Here is a 22,980-nt window from a genome sequence, read left to right on the forward strand (position 1 = left end):
CATTTATGCCTAGTGTTCCATTTTTGGAACACCTGCTGTTACTTTCTAATTTAATGACTACGACTCATTATATACAAATATGCCACGGTTTTTCTTTCTGTACCTCTTGATAAAGATATATTGCATTATGGGGCGGAAAAATTTAGTCAGTTTTGCCAACCCATCGCAGCCAGTGTGTTGAGAAATATCGGTCTTTTTTTTCAAGGCAGTTTTTCTGTGACCATCTCTAATGTTATATTAATAACTATTTGTCATTACGTGCAAATGTTGTACATTTTTCCCTGCATGTTCAGTAATAGTGAACCTACAGTGCTTAATGAAGAAATTTTTGAATCAGCGTATTTTGTTTTAGTTATAAGCTTTTATTTAACGGTGTTCCATTTTTGGAACACTAGGCAAATCCACTACTATTATGCGTGCATTCATGCGCACTGAAAAATTCACTTTAATTTTAAATCAAGTAAGTAATTAGGCGTGTAACAATTAATTATCTTCCCGGTTCATTGCTGCACGCTTCTGATCATCGCATTCACGGTTCTTCTGACGAGAAGTTTTACCTTTTTCTGATACCGGATGGTGATACTATTGAAAATGGCGGTGCATCGGCTTCTGCTTCGCCTCAACCTCTTATTACTCAAAGAAAAAATGTAACCAAAGTTGTGCGCAAATGAAAGAAAGCCTATCTGACTGCCCAGCCAGTAGAAGGTAGAGTTTCGGAAGAACAAATCACGAAAATGAAAACCCCTACAGAATATTTAGAACTCTTTCTGGACATTGAAGTGAACCTTGAACTGGCTGTCGGTGTTTTTTGGGAATAATTTTCCTGAGTGGTTACGTCTCTGTTCCGAGAAGAAGTATACTTTGGGAGAAAAGACCAGATTCGCGTAATTCTCTAGTTAGTGGTGCAATGAGACGTGACCGATTTGAAACAATATTTTCAAATTTGCATTTTGCTGACAACTCTAACTTGAACCACACGGACAAGTTTTCCAAGTTGCGGCCTCTAACTGAGCGTCTGAATGACAGATGTATGAAATTTGTACCAAATGAAATATAATTCATCAGCTTTGATGAGGCCATGATTCCCTATATCGGTCGTGATGGGTGCAAACAGTTCATTCGGGGTAAGCCTGTTCGGTTTGGGTATAAATTCTGGTGCGTCTGGGCTAAATTTGCTGGTTTCAGCCTTATCAAGGAAAAAACCAAACACTCAATACCAATAATATGGTGTAAGTGCTTCAATTGTTTTACAATTCACTGAGGTACCCACAACGCAGCATCCCGGTAAATACCATTTTCTGTTCGACAAATTGTTTACAAACATTGCACTCCTTGATAAACTTCATTCAATGGTCCACCAAGCAACTGGCATAGTGAGAAAAGATGGCGTAGACAAACCTCCTTTACTATCTGATGCTACCCTAAATAAAAAATATTGGGGCACATTCGATTACCGAATTGATGGAAAAGACAATATTGTTTGTAGATGAAATGATAAAAGTGTTGTAACTGTTGCATCTTCTGGTGCCGGTGTCAATCCTTTGTAACAGTCAGTCGTTATTCTCAAAAGCAGAAAGAAGAAGAAAGATACAAGTTACTCAGCCAAATTCAATCAAGTACTATACTATAACTATAATCAGTATATGGGAGGAGTGGGCCGAACTGATGAAAATATTGACAAGTTTCAAGCATCAAACTGTGGAAAGAAATGGTACTCAAGCCCTCCGGTTATTCTGCTTTGAGCTGGCTTTACAAAATGCTTGGTAAATGCATAAAAACGATGTGAAGCCAATGGATCTTCTTAAATTTTGTCGCCGATTGACCTGTCAATATACAGAGACAAACGGTAATTCTATTGAGCCTGGTGGGAAAGGGAGACCGTGAAATCATGAAATCTATGAATCGTGAACTTGACTCACGTCATGACCTCATGAATCATCAGAATGTAACGCAGGGGAAGCAAACTCGCTGTGTCCAAAGCCACAAAAATATCACTTTTCAATGTAAAAACTGCAATGTATCCTTCCATGTTAAGTGTTAACCTGGATATCATTCTTAAAAGTGAGTTTAAAAAAGTCCGAATCAAATTTTTTTCATGCTATCAATGAGGACGTCATAGTAGTGGATTTGCCTAGTGTTCCATTTATGGAACACCTCGTAATTAATATTTGGCAAGAGATACATTGTTTTTTCTTTCGGATATTGTTTTCGTACGTATTTTTAACGACAATATGTAAAAATCAGGATAAAATTCGCATTTTTCAAACCTTCGGCATAAATGGGTTAAAATGAGTGACCTAGCTTCTCAAAATTTCCCGCTGCCTTCTGTGGGAAACTTTTCATAAATAGTTTTATTTTATGGTAAAATATAAACACTCTTAGTAATTTTCACTCTGGAAAAAACTTAGTGGCTGACCGTATGGAGCGGGTAAGAGGAGGGGATGGAGGGAAACGGTGAGGTGGAAGGGGAAGCGCTTCTGATTGGCTACTAGCTCTCTACCGCCGAGCCGGCAACATTTCGCAAAAAGGGTATAGTACGCACAATTTGCAAACACCAAGGATGAAGTTCGCTGTGAAACTATTATTTGGTATAGCCGGGATTTGTTAATTGTTTCATTCAGTACTTCGAAGTACGCACAATGACTTGCACCGTCAATTAAAACTACACGTGAAAAATATTGAATACAGTAGCGAAAGTTGAAAAGATGAATTGCATCGGTTGAACGTGGTGGCAACCGTCGCATATTGTCACTGCAACGTTTCTCCCGTGTGTGATTTCTCTCTCTTCGCTTCATTTCCGGGCGTGGCGATGCATCAGCGATTTGATGTGTGCATATGTGTACGGAGTGCGGAAGAAATATCGACGCTGTCGTTCACATTTGAGCGTCATCCGTCTTCGGCGCCGGGGACGGGCGTGTCAAAACGTGCGTCACAGTCCTATTGAGCGATATTGTCACTTGTCGATGACGAGCTGTCGTGGCATCGTCATGTTTCACGGCCCTCGCCGCGATGGGCTAAGGAAGGAAGCGAAGCGGTCTGCGGCTCCGACGAGCGAGAGGTTTTTTGCCGATAAAAAGGAACAAGTTGCGTTTTTTTGCCCTGTTTTGGTATCTATTCACTCTCAACCCTAAAAAAAGTTGAGTCGATCGCGATGGAAACAAATGAATTATTATCATTGAGGTACATGTCCCACCAGTTAAGGTAGTAATGCATGGAACATTTTCGTATTACTTCGACCGTTTCCCTCTCATCATGAACCCCTCTCATCAGCTCACTATGGCACCTATTCTCTTTCATTCAATCTAAGGTTTCTATTATCTTTCTCCCTTACCTTGCCTGACTACCATTCTTCCCTTTAGCTTAGCTTTTAATATCCCTTTCCCTTTCTGCACTCGCTCCATCCAAACCTTCTATATCCATAATATATATTAAATTCTCCCGACCAATGCTTTTTATTTATAAAGTGTTATGGGGTTTCCAATACGGTTTGCAGTTGAATTACTGTCATTGCTGACCCTGAAGACGATATCGTAGTGTCTCATCGAAACGTCGTTACACTTTCAACCATGCACCCTATTGGAAACCTGAGAAAGTGTATTACAGTTACCATGCTTTTTTCAAATGAGCTTGGCTTATTTATTCAGATATTGATTGGGCAGTCATTTTGGTTATAAGAGTAATTGTTAATTTTCAGTTGTAATTTGAAATGTTTCTAGTTCTCCTGGATTAGACGCAATCGTCGGTAGATATTAAGTAGAACGCTTTGCCTTAATCTGCAGGAAGATAGGATTACTGATTAGAGGAAATAGAATAATAGAGAGTTAATAACAACACGAAATTCATTAAATCTTTGAGATGATAGACATCTGCAGCTGTATGAACAATTTAGTTATTTAAGTAAATGAAGATATCAGAAATAATAAAAGCGTTAGGATTTTTTGCAAGGTTTATTTTGTTTATTGTTGGACATTTTTTGATAACTTAGATTCCTATTTCTTGCGAATAATTTCATTACAAAATAGAAGTCAATTTTTGATTTTTTAAAACTTCATCGCAATTTTCGTTATGATTTGTAGAATATAAATTAAGAATAATATAATACCTATTCCCACACTATTAGGAACACTTTATATCGCCCATTTCTTGTAGATTATGTACTCTCTTCGCTCTTGTATTTCTGATAAAGTTTTGGATACTAATTTGAAAATATTCCGAGATCGTTTGACACGCTCTGTTCAATACGAAAATATGGGCGTCCCCATATATTCAACCTTGTTGCCAGAAAAAAAAATCCCCCACGCTTCGCGTTCTTCATCACATCTCATTATCGGATTTTCCCCTCCCCCCTCTCCACCCGCCTTATTTCGTCGACTGTGAGCCGTTGGGTGGGGTGCTATAAGAGTGAAGGGCCTGTAGGAAGATTTTGGGCGTGTATCCAGGAAATCCCATATGGAGGAGAAGTGAATGGAGATGCGGGGGATGTTATCATATTTTTTTGTCGGTTCAATTTTATTTCATCAGCACCTGCTTGCCGTTCCATAGAGCGCTTCCTAGCTTCGTGGTTGTTGTTATTCTATCATACGCTCTGGCTTGTGCAGGCAGTTGGGAAATTGTTCAGTGCACGATAGACTCATAGGAACGGCTAAGAGCTGATAATTTCATATGACCGTGAGAATGATTCTTTTTGGAAGGATTAAGTAGTACCGCTCTGTACACATTAGAGTAATTCAACTATTTGGGCAGCAAATTAAAAGAAAATGGACGCAGCAGTGAGGGCATCAGGAAGATAATTGCGCTAGCTAAGGTGGCGTGAAAAGAAAGTCCTTATGAGGGGATTGTTACGTCAGAGCATAAAGAAAAGGTCAATGAAGAGTTTGACCTGGGGTGTAATACTTTACGGTGCGGAAACGTGGACGCTTAGGGAGAAGAACGAGAAGATATTGAGGCGCTCGGAATATAGGTGTGGAGAAGAATGGAGTTGGTTAAATGGACAGAGAGAAAAAAGAACGACGAAGTGCTTGACATGGCTAGTAGGGAAAGGCAGTTTCTGGATGAGATACGGAGGAGATAAAAAGTATGGATGGAGCGATTACTTATCGGGGAGGGGATGTTGAAAACAGAGTTAGAGGGTAGAATGATAGGCAAACGAGGGAGAGGAAGGAATAGAATAGGATTTTTAGATAGAATGAAAGGAAGTAGTCTTTATTATGAATTAAAGAGGGGAAGGGGGGAAGAGGGGAAGAAGGTCCATGAAGGGGGGAAGGCTGCCGGAATACATCTTCAGTACTCCATGGAAACCTATCTTAAACGGTAAAATATTTTCTTGAATGAATCATTTTGAAAGCTTGTCCTGTAATAGGTTTCACGTAACGAAAAAGCGAAAGTTCTTAAAGTGTCAACAGCTGAAAACACTCCAAAGATATTCAATTCTATTATGCTCTCATTAGTCTTTAGTACAGAGAGCCTATGTAATAAGCCACATGACACTACCTCCGACTGTGTTTTATTGAACTAACAATAAGTATTTTTTTCTGTTTCACATAAAATTTGTGTGAAAACTGTGAGTGAGAAATGCGTTTATAGTTATCAGATACAAGCCCTCAATTAAGGTTTTGAAATAAACAAAAGGGCTCAGATCGGCATTAATCAAAATATAAATTAATGCAGGTGATTTTGATGCCGGGGAGCAATTATCATTGGATAATTTATTTTGTAATTAACCTTCATTTTTGGACCCTTTGCGAGAGCGTGCGGGAAATTCGGTGACTCTCGAAAGAAAAAAAATAGTATCTGCTTATCGATTAATGTACGGGTAGCGGCGTAATTTAAGGGGATGAATTTTACATTCCCTCTCGTTGGAATGAGCGATGAATCAGTAAAATTTGGTGCTTCATTCCGTCTCCCCGAAAAATTGTTCGAGGGACCATTTGAAAAAAAAATTCCTCGAGTGCTTACGCCGCCTGATTTGGAATGCTGTGAGTGTCGCCCGGGTCAATCGAATCTCTAGCCTGAATGACGTATCCCACGTGACTTGGGCAAGAGAGAGGAGCCTTTTTTAAATCATGCAGAAGAGGGAAGATAGGGAATAGACGCTCAATTTGTCTGAATTAAAATAATCCTTTAAAGCTGACGTGTTGACCTTTTTTAATGACCATTTGCCGCGATGTATAATAATTCCGAACTATTGTTCTGTCGTACATCATTTCTATAGTACATTTTTTGTGAGCTCGGGGTATTTTTTTAGTATTAATAGAGAGACTTCCATTGAATATTTGACGTTATGAATCATGCATTTTTTGTTTTGTTTTAACGCTACCACAGTTATATTTATGCGCAAGTTCTCAGAAAAATAAAATAGTGAGCCTCATAATCCGGAATCCATGTCATCTCGTGAATTTTTAATTTTTGACAAGTTTCTCCTTTTCCTAAGTGGAAGACTTAAAAATTTTAGCATTACTGTTTGCGCGATATATTAGGCATATTTCAGCATATTTAGATTTATGTTTGTCAATGTTAATGTGGAAATTTTTGTCTTGGCTATTCTTTGGAAGACATTAAAAATTCTGATTAAAATATCTTAAATCATCAAATAACGCGGCTGTATACTTGTAACTGAAAAGTGTGTTCATACATTTCATTTTTGTCGGCCAATTTTTCATTAGGGCATTTCTCTTTTAAAGTTGAGAGTTGAGGGATTCTATTAATTTATTTTTTGAGGCAAGAGGGACTGCCACCTATTTAAAAGGTTTTTAGGTATTTCTAAACTCTAGATTAATTCATATTGCAGCGCTCCTAATACTTCATTGTCTGCCGTAGCTCAGTTGGAATGAATTTCATCCTAATATTTCTCGTTCCTAAAACAAGATTTTCTTTTTTAGATTCCCCCGCTAAGGATATCATGGGCGTTCTATTGACTCCTATTTTATTATGGGCGTTCAACGTGAGACAATCTTCCCAATGGATTCCCTCGCAATATAGCTCCCGTGTGCTGGCTTCCCACGCATTCGAAACGGGTTCAAATCCCGGTGCCTTGTGGAGGGCACTTCAAATGCAGTCCGTCGCATGGGAAGTTAAGCCGTGGTCCCCTTGGCGCCTTTCTTTAAGAGCAGGCTAACGCCGACGCCAGGTGTCTCTCCACCCTTCCCTCATGGGGAAAATAACTTTAGCCATAATTCGCCTCCTCCAAATACCATACATTGCTACTCCCGAGACCTGAGATCCGTAACCACGTTTAAGTCACAACAGCTACTTGTCTGCATAAAACAAGTTCGGCGGGGGTTTATACAAAGAAAACTCCCTTTGCTTTGGCCCACGAGAGTAACCAATAGCTGGCTCTGGGGCAGCTCACCATTCACCAGCAGAAGAAATGGACAAGGACACAAGGGTGAAAGGAAAGATTAACTGGCTAACTCGCCTGACTGGCCATTGGGAGATCCGGGTTCGAATCCCGGCTAAGTGTAATATGATTTCATGACTATCTTCATGCTTCTCATCTGGAGCGAAGCGCTTTATGGTTCGGAAACGTGGGCACGAAGGAAAGGGGAAGAGAGAAGACTGGATGCGATCGAGATGTGGGTGTGGAGGAGAACGAAGATGGTGAAGTAGACGGGTAGGAGGAGAAACAGCGAAGTGCCGGATATGTTGGGAGAGGAGAGGAAGCTTTTAGATGGGATACGGAGGAGGCAGAAGGCATGGATGGAGAGAGTACTTAGCGGGGAGGGGATGTTGAAAACAATCAGTATCAGAGGGTAGAATGTTAAGTAAACGAGGGAGAGGAAGGAAAAGAATAGGATTTTTAGATAGAATGGAAGGGAGTTGGCTTCATTGTGAATTGAAGAAGGAAATGCTTGATGGAAAGGGAGGCTCCCAGAATTCTCCCTAAGTACTCCATGGACACCTACCTAAATCGGCAGAATACTTTAATAATAATCTTCATCCTTGGTGAACTTAGCTACTTGTAGCTATGGTAACCCCCACTCATCCCCTCGTGTCCCTGATTAATGTCTCCAGCAGCACAGAGCGTGTTTGGTGACCTGCTTAAAAAAAATAATTCTCGCTCCACGAGTGACTCTCGCCCATGTGCCGGGTACTTAATGCGAGAGAAATGGTCGGGCGCCTTTATTTCTCCCGCCGATAAGAGGCCTTTCATCGGCGTGCGGGGTATAGTTTCTCAAAGTGCGGCGAACAAAAGATGCCGTATTTACGTCCCGCACTCAATATTGCCGCTCCCTTATCTCTCCTTCCATTTTCACTCTTTCTCGAGTGCGGCCCTTGTCTTTTCTTTTGTTTCCTACTTTTATTCGTTCTCTCGTTGTCTCTCTCTCTCTCTCTCTCCTCATTTTAATATCAAAGTCGGCGCTTTTTAAACTCTGCCATTCTGCGTGGGTGACTTCCTGCGTGGGACTTGCTTCAGTGTCTCTTGCTTTTATATTTCTCTCAGGTGGTGTCCTTTTTTCTCTCGATGCAAGCCGTATGTTGTCGTTCTTTCACTCTGTACCATTTTTTTGGTGTCTTCCCTGGTTTATTATAATTATTATTATGAATTCGTTGAAAGACTTATTTTCTGCCTCCTTGCCTTCATTGCAATGGATTTTACTTCAGTAGTTTGATGGCATCATGGGGAATTGCTGCAATTCTGGCCGGCCGGATTCGGTTGCGGCGGTGTAAGTCTAGGCCTGCCAAACCGAAGATCGCGGGTTCTTGTCCCGCCTGGGCAGGATGCCTACATTCAAGGCATTGGTGTTTCTTAATGTCCCTCTACTTAATTTTTGTTAATTCCCTGTTGTAAAAGCCTGTGTTCTGTTAATGGGGAGATGGAAATATATAAATTAATGTAGCACGTTCGGAACGTTACACCCCTACGAGACTATCTATTATAGAAGCGTTGGGATGCATAAAAATATAAAGTAAGGTCATTTCCATTAGCAAGTAAGAAAAGTTAGCGAAAGATAATTGCACCGCTATAATAGCTGTAAACTAATCATGAATATAATGATAACATAATGAACAAGAACTCAGAGATACCAAATATTTTTGTTCATAGCGCTGGAGGGATTTGAAAGATGTCCATTTAGTGACCGGGGGTGTTAAAATACTCCCGAAAATAACGGTAAATATCCACTAAGTGCATCCTTCTTTATCAGTTCGGTGATGGGGTACTCCATTCAAGCGGGATTAATGTGCTAGATATGGGTATAATTTTTTTCTTTTAGTATCGACTGCCCGCACAAGTTCTAGTTCATTAATTATTTACGTAATGGGACGATACAGTACTTACAGAATGCAGTACACGTAGCCTTAATTATACTGAAGGGCTGTTATTAAATGGAGCAGTCGAAATAGCTCAAATATCTGTAGTGTTCTGAAAGCAATTTGTTTTTTTGAGATTCAGTCTTACGAAAATTAATAATTTGCTGGAGATCTCATTACCATTGTTGCGAACAAAATAAAAGGATAATTTAGGAGAGATTTGAAATAATTATTTTAAATTATAATCGATGTAAGTTTTATTAATGATTTTGTTCCAAAGCTTGGCCACCGCATTAATAATATTATCGACAGAAACTTTTTAGAGATGCAAACGCGAATTAAAATAGAGAAGTTGAAGTAGACTTGGCGAAAAAGAAATGAGGTGGTGCTAGACACGATGGACTAGGAAAGTATATCAGATGAGATACGGAGAAGAGGAAGGATTTGGACGGAAGAAGTACAAAGCAGGAAGATAATACTGAAAACCGTGATGGAGAGAAGAAAGTGAAATTAACAAGGAAGATGGAGAAAGGTAATAGGATTTATTGATGGAATGAAAGGAAATACCTAGAACTCTTTTTTAATAATTATTATTATTTATTATAGTATTCTACCGATTAAGGTAGGTTTCCATGGAGTACTTAAGAGGTGATCTGGGAGCCTCCCTTTCCTTCCAGCACTGCCTTCTTTAATTCACTGTAAGGCCTACTCTCTTTCAATCTATCTAAAAATCCTATTCTTTTCCTTCCCCTCCCTCGTTTCCCCAACATTCTACCCTCCAACACCATTTTCAACATCCCCTCACCGCTAAGCACTAACTCCATCCAAACCTTCTGTCTCCTGCGTATCTCATCTAAAAGCTGCCTCTCCTCGCCAACCATATCCAGCACTTCGTCGTTCCTTTTCCTCTCCGTCCATTTCACCCTCTCCATTCTTCTCCATACCCACATCTCGAACGCCTCCAATCTTCTCTCGTCTTCTTTCCTCAGAGTCCACGTTTCCGCACCGTAGAGAGCTACACTCCAGATCAAACTCTTCACTAACCTTTTCTTTAAACTCTTACACAACGATCCTCTAAGAAGCTCCTTCCTGTTCATGAATGCCTCCTTCGCTAATGCGATTCTCTTCCTTATGTCCTTACTACTGTATCCGTTTTCCTCTAACGTACTGCCTAAATAGTTGAATTGCTCAACCTGCTCAAGTTTTTCACCACCCACCTTTATCTTGAGTCTCACATTCCTCGCTCGTGATGCTTTACAAAACCGCATTACCTTAGTTTTCTTGTGATTAATCCTCATCCCAAACTCCTCGCAACGTTCGTATAACGCATCCACTAGGGCCTGAAGCCCCCTTGCTGACCATAATAATAATAAATAATTTTATTACTCCACACACAAATCACATGGCAATAGCAAATTAGAGTAATTTTAGGTAGCCGCGAAGGATAACCTGTTTGAGGCTACCATCCAAAATAATAATACATTATGCTTTACATATAGTGTAGCTCATTTTGTGTTACCTTGATAATCTATACTAACAAAGCTTAAGGACGTACATGAAAAAAACAACTACAGTAGTATTTATAATTCATTTGCATCAATATTTTATAACAATATTTGTTCTACACTTTCTTTAATGAGAAGCCAAGAATGTGTATTTTGCAAAAACTTTTTCAAAGACTTTGAAATAAAGTATGACTGGGGTAACAAATTAAAAACCTTTGGTCCTACGTACAAAAACATCTTTTAAACAAAGTCAAATTTGCTTTTGCCTCTCTAGGATTTGAAGGGTGAAGTTCAATTTGGACGTGGAGAAAACTCGTGTTTGATTCACAAAACGCTCCACGTAAACCCATCTTAACCAATAAAATACGTTGTAAATTAAGAAAAATACATATTGGTGCTTCATTTACAAGGTTTTCTATCGACTGACCCCTTCTCGTGCGAGGTTTTTTGAACCATGGTTCTAAAGTAAAGTTCATTCCACGAATTCGTTCCCAAGTGCCACAAAAATCCCTCCTCTCTTTTCATCACCTGAAGTTGTTTTGCAATTCGCAGATTTTCTCTCCTCTGTTGCCTCATCATGGTCGCATAAAGTATCTCGTCATTGATGTGGGCACTTGGCGCGCCTTCGCTGCTAAGTCCTTGAGTTTGCTTGATTTTATTTTTTTTGTCAAGTATGTATGTCATGTGGGGTATGGCGTTGGCAGTATCCCTTTTTGCTTTTAGCATTTAAACAGAACATGCATGGAGGTTGTATCTATTGGGTTTTATGTTATTGGCCGGGTTGAGAAGCCAAGGTAATTCGCAAAATTCTTCATGTAAACCTATCTTAAGCGTTATAATGCTATAGTGATAATTGTTCATGCTCTTCTTAATTTTTTCCATAGAAACTTGCAAATTGTGCCTTGCTTACTTTATAAAATTGCGGCTGAGAGTAATTTATGTGAAATATAATTTTTTTATGAAATCCGGTGGTATTCCGTATGTGGCTGTTCAACTACTATTTTTGTAATTCTAGTGGGAGTTTTCACTTCATGTTTTATTGACGACTAGATGAAATCAAATCAATAAAGTCAAGATGAAGCCTAATATTGGTACATGGAGAAGGAGACGGTTAGATGAGGAATTGGACGGAGAGGAAGAGGAACGACGTAGTGCTGGGCATAGTGGGTGAAGGAAGGCAGATTCTAGACGAGGTGCGGAGGAGACAAGGTATGGATGGAGCGAGTACTTAGCGGGGAAGGGATGTATAAGCAGTGTTAGAGGGTACAATGTTAGGTAAATGAGAGCGAGGAAGGAATAGAATAGGATTGTTAGATTGGATGAGAGGGAATAGGCCTTATTCTGAATTAAAGTGGGGAGTGCTTGAAGAAATGGAATTTTCCCAAAATACTTCCCGTACTCCATGAAAATTTATCTTAATCGTTGAAATAAAAGTCGGGCTCGTTGGCGACGGGGTGAAGTCCTCAGCGGCCAAATCATCGGCCCCGGGTTAGAGTCCCGCCTGGGCAAAGGTGTTTTTAAGTATGTGGTCCAATTATATTAAAATGCTCGTAATTGAGGGAACCTATGATCATTACAGTCATTACTATTAACATTATAAACCTTTTTGGTTGTCTTCTGTGACGCAAAAACTTTTTAAAAATCACATTCTTGAAAAGTCGTGCAGTTGAATGCATCCTTAACTACACCTTTTAAACCCTCAGATTTATGATTACTTTTTGAAATATCCGCGAGAAAACCGAACTCGGTGATGGAAATTGTTACTTCTTTGTACCACGTCCCATCGAATTCAATCGTTACGGAAGAGTTAATGCTCAGCCGGGTGAGAACTCTCTCGATTTTTTTATAATTTTTCTTTAATTTCCTTGTTCCATTCACATAAAGCACTTGATTGACGCGTTCAGTGGAATTATTTTTCTGCATCGCCCAAGTGTTAAAGTTCCGTGATCGGGTCTGTAATAAAAAATAGATATTTTTAGATATTTTCTTTCTATTTTCCACTGTTTGCCATTTGCATGAATGATGGAATAACGTTCGCGTTTTTTATCCCTCGCATTGTTCATTCGTTTTTGTTTTCATTCCTGCCGCGCGCGCTTTTGCTTCTTTTGAAAGGGAGAGGAAAATGTGAGGCAAATGTTGGCAGGGAGTTCCAGCCTTGAGCCGGCTGGCGGCTTCCCTCACGCCCCAGTCGTTTTCACCTTCAACTGACGGAACCTGACCCTCCTTTTTTTTACGCTCGCCGGTCGAAATTTCAAATAAATGACTTAGAAACGTATATTCTCTTTGCTTTATTTAGTGGTGGTTTTTCTTGGTCTTTCTGTGATGTATGCTGATGAAAGTCATGTTATATGAGGCATTCCGTCGTTTTTACTCAGTGCAATGGCTATTTGTTGTTACTTAAACATCAACGTGAGATATATGACAATTTAAATGTCTCTTCCATACATCATAAAAATAGCTTTCCACTTACTATATGTCTAGCACTTCGTCGTTCCTCTAAAACTTTGTCTGTTTCACCTTTTTCATTCCTCTCTGCTCTCACATCTCCTACGCGGATATACTGCCTTGAAAAATATAGTGGATTACTCTCCAAGTCCAAATAATGTATTAAATATAAGATAGTGTAGTGTTAGTTTAGGGATGGTCCGAATTTCATTTAAAAAAATTCCATTTCCCTTCATTTCATCTTATTTTATGCACCCTATTATCTTCCTTCCCCTCTCTGTACCTCCAATATTCTTACCGTTATCAAGACCAGACACTTTGTTACAGAAAATATTTTCTGTAATTGATAATGGTAACAGCCGAAGCCGGTCAAAATATTAAAAAAATATATTGTGGAAGTAATAAAATGTCTGTTATTGATTAAATACAGCCCTGTCCACCTTAAGCCTTAAGTTTCGATTTGATATTCTTACTTTTAAAACTGCGTCTAAAATCCCCACCCACTCTGTAATTGCTGCTTATAAATCCTCCTCCATGTCTCATCTAGGAGTGTCTTCAGCCACAATTTCAAACACTTCGCCGTTCCTTTTCACCGACGGCTCAATAAAATGCAGTGTGTAATGAGTTCATAAAATTTGTTACATGAAATCTCATCTTAACATGGAATCTCATGAAAACTTTTTTAAGCGATTTTCTTTCATTTCATCGTATTCTATAGATCCTATTCTCTTCCTTCCCCTCTCTCTTCTACCAAAATTCTTACTTTTAATACGGCCTATAAAATCGTTTCTTCGCTCCGTGTTAGCTCCGTTTAAAACCATCTGTCTCCTCCGTATCTCATCTAGGAGTGTCCTCAACCACCATGTCCAACACTTCTCCGTTCCTCTCATCTCCGGCTCAGTAAAATGTAGTGAGTAATGAGTTCATATAATTGGCTACAGATGTTATGGGATGGTCCGGCTTTCACGGAAATCTTCCTAAGCCATTTGATCTCATTGATTAATGCACTAATTTCATCGCATGCCAACCATTCCCGCAGCCACATGTCTTTTAATCCAAGACGGGTATCCTCTATGGGTGGCCCAACTTTCTTTTTCTCTCTTTTATGTCTTCGTTTGAGTGGGCACGTCTTCCAGGAGGGCCCGACGTGTTCCTTCTCAGAGGGAGTTCCCGTCCTTCACGAAGGTCTTATGTGTCTTTCTGGCACCCCCCTTGTTTCCTTGACGACTCATTAATTCCGAACGGCTTTTGTTTCTTCTCAACCTCCCCACCCTCCCGCCTATCTTTTGATCCCTTCTCTCTTGCTTATTGAAAAATGCTCCTCGAATCGGAGGAGGCTCGGCCGGCTTCCATGTCCTACATCCCTTTGTGTGTACGTTCGATCCTGCGGCTCCTCGGATCCTTTCATTCAAATTGTCGTATATCGACGGCTCTGATGAATCCCCTTTCTGTCGTTTGAAAATGTCTGGGGATCCGGGAGAGAAGATTGTAAGATTGGAACCAATCGCTTCTGTTCTTCCTTCTCCTTTCGTAGAAATCTTTCTCTTCGGAGCGTAATGGAGGTAATCCTCGCGAAAGGAATGTGATCGAAACCTTCTTTTGATGATTTAGTCTTCTCCCGAGTGACTTTTCCCGAGTGGCTCATCTTTGGATCTTTCTAAATGATTATTTGGACTTTGAGAGACGAGAAAACAATTGCCGATTTTTGTCTCTGTGGGACTTATTGAAATGGAGGAATCGCTCTTTGTTTGAAATATATGTGACGTATCCATTTCAATATTTTTTAGGTTAGATACTGAAGCCTTTTACTCAGATTTGAGAAATGGCACTTTCAGCGTTGAACGATAGGAAAAAGAGGTGTTGGTCAGGGAGACATGATTATGAATGCTATCAGTTACAAAAATCATCGGAAAAGTCATGTCAATATCATTCACAGCGTCTGTATTAAAATATTATCTGAACTATGATATAATATATACCGATATATGAACAGTGCCGAATCTAATTTCCTGTGGAGGTTTTTATTCGTCGTAAGTTACATTAAGTTGATCGCTTAATTCACATTATCCATCCCAAATCGCAAAATCTGTATAGTTAGTCTTTGTTTCTTGTTTGAGTTCTGTCAGTAGCGTTCCTGTTTTTTTTTATCACAACGTATGAACTAATTGAATTTTCTTCTGTCCTTTGCTGTGTAAAAAAAATTGACGGCGGACGACCGGGGTTGACTTCGCTCGCGCTTTTTAAAATTTAACATTTCGCCGATTTATTTTCCACTTGCACAATATGTCATCAATAATGTAATTCTACGCCTTATTTGTTAACGAAACACATATCAATGGCTAAGTTCTAACAACACGTATCGAGAAAATAACAACTTTTCTGGAGAGCAAAAAAACTATTAATTTTTTTTACTTGTACACTGGAATTAAAAATCAAATGTTCATAAAACTGGAAAAAGAAGCATTTGTTTGCAAACAAACAGTTCTTTTTGCATGTATTTTATTTTTTAAAATGCTATTGCACTTTGTTACCTGTCTCAAACCGGCCGAATTTGAGATAAGTGTTGTTAGAACTTAGCCATCGATATTCAAACTTGGCTACATTTATAAGATCAGATACCCTTTAAACAATTTCATCGTCCGGAAATAATTCCGAATCAGCATCCCATGGAATTTGCTTTGAGAATATTCCTTCGTAATGGGTTAATATCGTAAAGCGAGGGTCAAACTGTGCTCCTCTTTCCGACTTGTGCGAGGCAGCGTTGCCAAACATCTCTCGCTGGCGTGCGCGGGTAGACAGTGTCTACTCGACACACCGCCCTATCATGTGTACATGCGAATAAGAGCGCACCCAGGATATTTCTCTAAGGGGGGGACAAGGGTCTGACAAGGAAGCACTTCCCATATTTGAGATTAAAAACAACATACAGGAATTATTATTATTATTATTATTAAAGTATTCTACCGATTAAGGCAGGTTTCCATGGAGTGTTCAAGAAGTGATCTGGAAGCCTCCCTTTCCTTCCAGCACTGCCTTCTTTAATTCACTGTAAGGCCTACTCCCTTTCAATCTATCTAAAAATCCTATACTTTTCCTGCCCCTCCCTCGTTTCCCTAACATTCTACCCGCTAACACCATTTTCAACATCTCCTCCCCGGTAAGTATTCGCTCCATCCATACCTTTTGTCTCCTCTGTGTCTCATCTAAAAGCTGCCTCTCCGCACCCACCATGCCTAGCAATTCGTTGTTCCTTTCCTCTCCGTCCATTTCACCCTCTCCATTCTTCTCTATACGTACATCTCGAATGCCTCCAATCTTCTCTCGTCTTCTTTCCTTAATGTCCACGTTTACATACAGGAATAACTGTACGCAATAATTTCTTTATTTTAATATGAAATTTGTTAGTTTGAAAATATTAATAAGTTAAGTACATAATAACTACAGTTTTCGAGCCCATGACCCACTAAGACGATGTATTTTTTCTTCCAGCGTTAGCGAATAACCAATGACCTGCAAATCTGTCTTCTTGACTTGGGCCTAAGGCCTCTGTAATACACAAAAAAAACGAACGTAATTATAAACGAATTAAAAATCTTGTCTATTCATTAAGCGTGGGAAGGGGTGGCACGTGGTCCCCCCAAATGCGCCAATGTATGCGAAGCTGTGTGCTGGTCGGATTCGTGGCGATCTGGGGGAGTTTTGTTTGCTGTTGTGAAGGGAGGGATTCGAGTCCGTTTTTCATAAGTGTCAGGGGGATGTGGAGGGGGCGAGGTGGGGAGGGGTTCGGTGGTGACGTCGACGTGGAAGTGTGTGGGGAGAGGGGGAGGTGAGCTTTCCCCGCTATCCTTGACCTCCACGCATCGCACGGACCCGGCCACAGTCGTCGCGCCGTTTCGCGAACTGCGAAAGCGTGTTTCTGTCTCCCTGCTCTTGCCTTGAATCGTTGCGGTGTGAAATGGGTAGAGATCTAAGCGTAAAATCATGAATGTAATGTTACAGAGGAAGATCCTCAAATCGGCTTCTATATCTGTTGTCATCCACGGTACATTTAAATGGGTTTACAGGAGTCGCCACTCACGTCGCCTACGGACAAAGTAATCCAAGTTTCACGGGAAAATTAGGTATAATTAGGGATATTAATCGAAATTTATATGCATGATGAGATATATCAAATGTATAACTTTTCAATGCCATTACTTGCAATTAAAAACATTATAATGCAAAATGATGGAAAAAAGTGGATCGCATTGCACTCATTACCGCGCCGCGGACATTATTGAAAACCGATAAAAATATGATCGAAGTGACTACAGTTATCGGCCTTCTGTGTGATGGGATTGGGCCTCCTCTATTACGTAAAATAATAGCCATGTGTACCTATGCATAATGCACCTACTTTTCGATATATTTATGCATCTTCATCAGGTTTTTGCAATGATTTGGGTTTTTTTATCTTTCGGTCAATCGGAACCATTGAAAAAAATGTATTGATGAAGGTATATGAACATACTGAAACGTTGGGAAAAATTTGCATTTAAAAGTCTTCAAGGTCTATACTCCAAGGCACTCAATCAACATTAACCCATTATAATCTAAAGTTGCTCATAAGTAACATAAAAAATGTATATTTTCTTTCAGCTCTATTCTGGAAAGATTAAAACTACGTGTTCTTTTGTCCTGTATAGTTTAACGGCAAAATTTTGCCGGCCTCGGTGGCGGCGGGGTACCGTCCTTGCCTGCCAAGCAAGGTTCGTGTCCCGCCTGGGTAGGTTTCCCCGGTCTAGGGCATGGATGTTTGTGTACGTTTTCTTGTTACATTTCTTGAACAGCCCGGTGTAAAATGGCCAATAAGAGCGGTATCCGGTGGTTTGAGAATAAAATAAAATAAAAAATAAAAAAATATATATAGCTGCCACAATTATTATGATTGAGTGGAAAATTTTCTCATTTTTCAATTGATAATTCTTGAAATTTATTTTCTCTCATTAGCAGCTCTAGGGTAGAAAGAGTTAAACGTAGAGGTCAAGAGAAGAAAAAATAACTCAATTTACCATACTGGCTTTCTTACTCAGATATCTACTCTATCATGTTGATCAACCTATAGTGATGCGTTTAGTTTCTCGCGTAGGTTCCTGATTATGGAGTGAGTGTGTCATGGGCTGGGTATGTGATGGTGCCGTGATTTCTTTCCTCCATCGGTCTGTCCCCTTTAACCCGTCTCTCATTAATTAGAGCCTGGCCGAAGACCAAAGAGATTACTTACGGACCAGGGCAGGCAGGGGTCTTGGTATACCCTCTCGGTTTCTTAAGCCCGAATACAAACACGAGCGTCTTTGCGAACCCTTTGTGGGTCCCAGTTTAAAATATCCCAGCGACCCCTAACCCCCACACTTTGGTCCACACCCTCGCCTTATCTGGCGTCTCTGGAAACTCAGCTATGGAGAGCGTGCGGAGAAGAGAAAGGGAGTGAGTTCAGTCAGTTCCCAGAACTGATAACAGATGCCTCATTCATCGCAAGAGTTCGACCATGCGTCGCCTACCCTCCCACTGTACATAAAATATTTTTTGCGGACGGCTTTGAGCTACCCGCCTCTTATCGTTCGAAAGTCACGGCCTGAGTAAATAGTGGTTGCTATTACTTCATTTCTTTCTACTGAAACTCTTCATGGACTATGAAGGGTGCAGAAGTTTTGGGTTGAGCGGTTACTGAGCGGGAAAGAAATCTAAAATCCGTATTAGATGGACTTGTGTTTGCTAAGATAGGGAGGAGAAGGAAGTGAATAGGATTTACAAAACGAATGAAAGCGAATGGGCCATTCTGGTAATTGAAGAGTGAACTATAGTGTGAGAGGTCGGGCTATAGACAGGCCGGGTTAGTTCGCAATATGCTTCCAGTAAATCTACTAAAACCAATGGAAGACTATAATTACTCTATCGCCTAGCGGGGACCTGGCGCTTTCGTTGATATTAAAAAGCTCCCAATATCAATAAAACATTGGAAAATTAGCGTCATCATTATTGAATTAGTGAGAAATTTCTTAGGAATGCAGTTCCATAATCGTTCACTTAAGCGATTTTTCTCAGCATTATCCAACGTTATCCATGAAGCATAGAAGATAACATCTCATAATTAAAAAGTGCTTCGATATTATAAATGCATGCGTTAGACAAGAAATTAATATATTGAAGGGACAACTCATGTAAGATCCAATACGGTGTGGGTTTGCCGTTAGCCATTTGAAGTGCTTGAAGTAAGGGGAGGCTCCCAGAATGCTTCTTAAGCACTCCATGGAAACCAACCTTAATCTGCAGAATACTGTAATAATACTAGCTGCCTCAAAGCAAATTTATCTTTTCGCATTTACTTGAAATTTTCGCTGACATTTTCTTTGAACCCGCCTTCATGCTGGGCGATTAGTTTTGGTGTGGTTACTGCACAGGTGGTTTTAAATCTTTTAGATGTTTTGAAAAATTTTAAATTCAATTCAACGTCTGCGAGTTTAATTATTATATTCGTACTAATTATATTTAGGGCTGAGTGGCAGCTCCATTAAATTCTCCATTTTGAAAACAAAATTAAGTTAAAACGTTTATTAAAATCGGGATAACGCCATTGTTCTCGCTGTTCGGGACAAGCGGATTACTGTCGAGTAACTTTTTTTCCTGCCTGTTTCCATTCTATTAACCTGTATTTTTTTAATTTAATGAGAAGATTTTGTTGAGATAGTAAATTTACAGAAGTTTTGGAAGTGAAACGATACTCTCAATCGCTGCGAAGGTCTTCAAGGAACGTTTGTTGTTTAGCTTTTCTGCATTATGATGAAAGAACGCTTTGTCACCAAATTACTCATTTAAATTTCAGTTTTGATGTACGCATATAATCGCTTTAATTTAATTAATGTAAAAAAAGATATCCTTAGCGCACGCAGTGTGCATTATGGCTCTTCAGAGTCGTTCTTTCATTAGACCAGTATCATGTGGTAAAAAACGAGTTGATCAGAAAATAATTGAAATATTTTAATTCGGTCAGCTAATTGGTTTTGAATTTCGACGAAATTATTACGCTCTATTTAGTTGCTCATGAATTAATGCCAAAATTAATCAGCAATTAGCCGATAACTTCAAGGGAGAAGTGGACAAAAGGGAAATTTAAACCTGGCGATGCAATAAAAGTCGAAACTAATTTGACTTAATTTCTCTTGGGAAATACATACCACCCAGTGGCTTGAACGATATTAAAGTTAATGGCAAGGGAGGGGCAATTAACGCTTTACATAAATGCAAAAGTGGGTATGTTCCGTATTTCTGATACTATTCATTTCCTACTCTGCCTTTTTTCAGCATTACAAGTAACGGTGCTGAGTATTTTCCTGTAGGTAGCATGGTTAAAGATGTACCCTCCTCATTGTAAAGTGGGATCCTTTTTTCCTATGCAACGGACACTTAACTGTCGTAGCACTCAATCACACTGTTCCAGGCAGTCCTTTTCTCCATTGTGCTTAGGGTTTTTATACGCTACACTTTGAAAATACCAGCTGATCAAATGAACTCAACGGAATAAGGCTAATTGGTGTAGAAAATTTTATGAAAAAAGCTGAAATAATAAAAAAGAATGTCGTATGCATTTATTTTAATGAACTAAACTGTGCAGTCTTGTAATAAAATTTCTAAGTAAGGAAGTACAGTTTATTAAATTGGTCATGTACTTATAGCTTTACGGTTATTTCATCTTTGCTGCTAAAGTTGATTTTCCTATACACTTCTTTATCGATCTCTCCCGATACATAAAGTTCTCTCGCACTAATTTTAATTTAGCTATCGGGGTTATTTTTGGAAATGCGGTTTCCATTATTTAAGCATTGGATTCAGTCTCGCACTCACACACAATCTCTCTCTTCAGTGCTATTAGCGCCAAAATTTCTCATCTCTCCCACGTCTATCCTCGTTTAATCGACGGCTGTGAGGGTTGGGGTTGAAGAGACGGATTCGAGTCAAAATGACGCCAGCATCCGCGCGGTTCGACCTCCCGGCCCCATTTTACCCCTTCTCTCTCTCCATTTTAGAGGCAATTAACCACACCCTCCTCCTCCCAGCCCTAGTTGCCCTGCTCCTCCCTCCCCTTTTCTCGCTCGGTCTTCACGGGCCGCTGAAGGGCTCGTTCACCCCTCCCAACGTATACATCGCCCGGTCGACGTCACGGCTGACGTGCATGTAGCTCCGCTCGCTTACTTCTCGTACTCGCTCAATCGAACACGGCTCGCTGGCTAGCTTGCGATAGCTCTGTGGAGTCCCGAGATAAATGCTTAAAGGTGAGGTGGGAGTGTTGGTGTGACCCTTAGCGGCCACGCGGCGCGAAGAGAGGTGCTCCAATGCGGGCGTGATATCTCACTGGTAGAGAGGCAGTGAGATATCACAACCTTATTTAACGGTTTTCTACTTGTAAAGGATAAGGGAGGATTACTAGAACTAAAAATACTGGCAATAAAACTTGAAATAAGTACTAATGGAAGTCCTTGTAGACTAGAAACTATCTGAAACAATTAGGGTATGGAAAAAAGATGCAGACTCCGGAGTAATTCGGTGGAAATCTTTTATATTTAACAAAATGGAAAGTACTTGTGTATTTCCATAGTTATTTCTTCCAACGGCCCTGGTTTCGGAACATAATGTTATTTCCAAGGTGGGAAAATCCACCTAGAAAATGGCACTATATGCCGAAACCTGTGTCGGTTGGGGTAAATAAATGTGGATACAGACAATTGATTTTCATTGTTTTAAATAGGGTAAGGAAATCTAAGCTCATCGGTCACTTACGCATGACAGCGTTAAATGAAAAATTATGGAGGAAAGTTCTAGGTATAATATGGAGTAGGCGACCGAGAACTTGGTAACTATAAGTAGCGGCGATGGATATTGGGTACTTATCGTACAGTTAAATGAAGAGAAAAGATAACAAAAGAGAATTTTGGATCCTACGCAGTATTAAAACAAATGTTAGATCCAGATATTATCCTGTTGATATCTGCCTCAGTATATTTTTAATCGCATGCATAACGATTTCAATCATCCTTAACTTCTCACCTGATTTTCTACCGATTTTTATCTGTGCCACTCGGCGATAGCAGGTGCTCATTTGTCGTGATTTATTTATACAATCGGTTCGTATAAAAGCCAAAGAACGTCGGTGGTAGTTTGGCATTATCTTCTCCATTAACACGCTATTTCATTGATTCCCTTTGAAAACTTGATTGTCTTAATTGCCTGCAATCAGTCGCAGCAAAGATTTTCACACCCTCAATATTTGAGAAAGATAGCTTCCTATCTTTATATCGATTCCATAATCGATCTGATTTGTTCCGATAAGTTCTGGCGATGGTTGGCACCATAACAAACGCCTGTAGGGAGAAAGGCTGATGATATGATCTAGGGGCATGAGCATTATCATTCGCTAAAAGCTTTGTAAATGAAATCAGCTACTATTAATTGTTTTTATCGTGTAGCTGTCAAAAGTTAGGTGGGAAATTTAACGAATTCGGTTCGAAAGATACCGATGCAGATATTATCATGCCAATATCCATATTTAACTAATGATTTTATAATGCGTGTGATGGTACTTTATGTACTTCATTGCAGTCGTTTTCTTTGTGGTTTAGCTAGGCCAATCCTTTCTACTAATATTCATAGTTTGTTAATCCATTTTTCCACATTTTTGATTTGCGCACTCTTATATGTGCTTTTGGTTAAGGTCTGTCACAGCTATGAAAAATTAAATTAGTGTCTT

At 39.7% G+C, this 22,980-nt stretch overlaps 1 pseudogene; it reads left to right on the top strand.

Annotated features, from left to right (window-relative positions):
* Positions 1 to 638: 638 nt before the first annotated feature.
* Positions 639 to 2,041, top strand: LOC124162773 (annotated as a pseudogene).
* The last annotated feature ends 20,939 nt before the right edge of the window (positions 2,042 to 22,980 follow it).

Source organism: Ischnura elegans, chromosome 7 (assembly GCF_921293095.1).
Source record: "Ischnura elegans chromosome 7, ioIscEleg1.1, whole genome shotgun sequence".
Taxonomy (NCBI): Eukaryota; Metazoa; Arthropoda; class Insecta; order Odonata; family Coenagrionidae; genus Ischnura; species Ischnura elegans.